Below are 244 nucleotides of genomic sequence, written 5' to 3' on the forward strand. Positions count from 1 at the left end.
TGGGATGTGTTTCATGTGTTTCCGCTAAAATATCTAGCAGATATCTTGGAGGCACCATAGTGCTGGATCTTAGAGCGAGTAAAAAAGACTGTTTTATTTTTCTTTTTTTTTATAATTTTACAACAACATACATATACTTTATTAAAGGTCCCAGTTGTATAATGGCTTTCCTTTCCTGAACACAGAGACCTCAGACTTGCTATGGGCTTATCCGGGGCTCTGAATGAATTAGGGGAGCACTCTA

This window comes from Rattus rattus, chromosome 16 (genome assembly GCF_011064425.1).
Source record: "Rattus rattus isolate New Zealand chromosome 16, Rrattus_CSIRO_v1, whole genome shotgun sequence".
Taxonomy (NCBI): domain Eukaryota; kingdom Metazoa; phylum Chordata; class Mammalia; order Rodentia; family Muridae; genus Rattus; species Rattus rattus.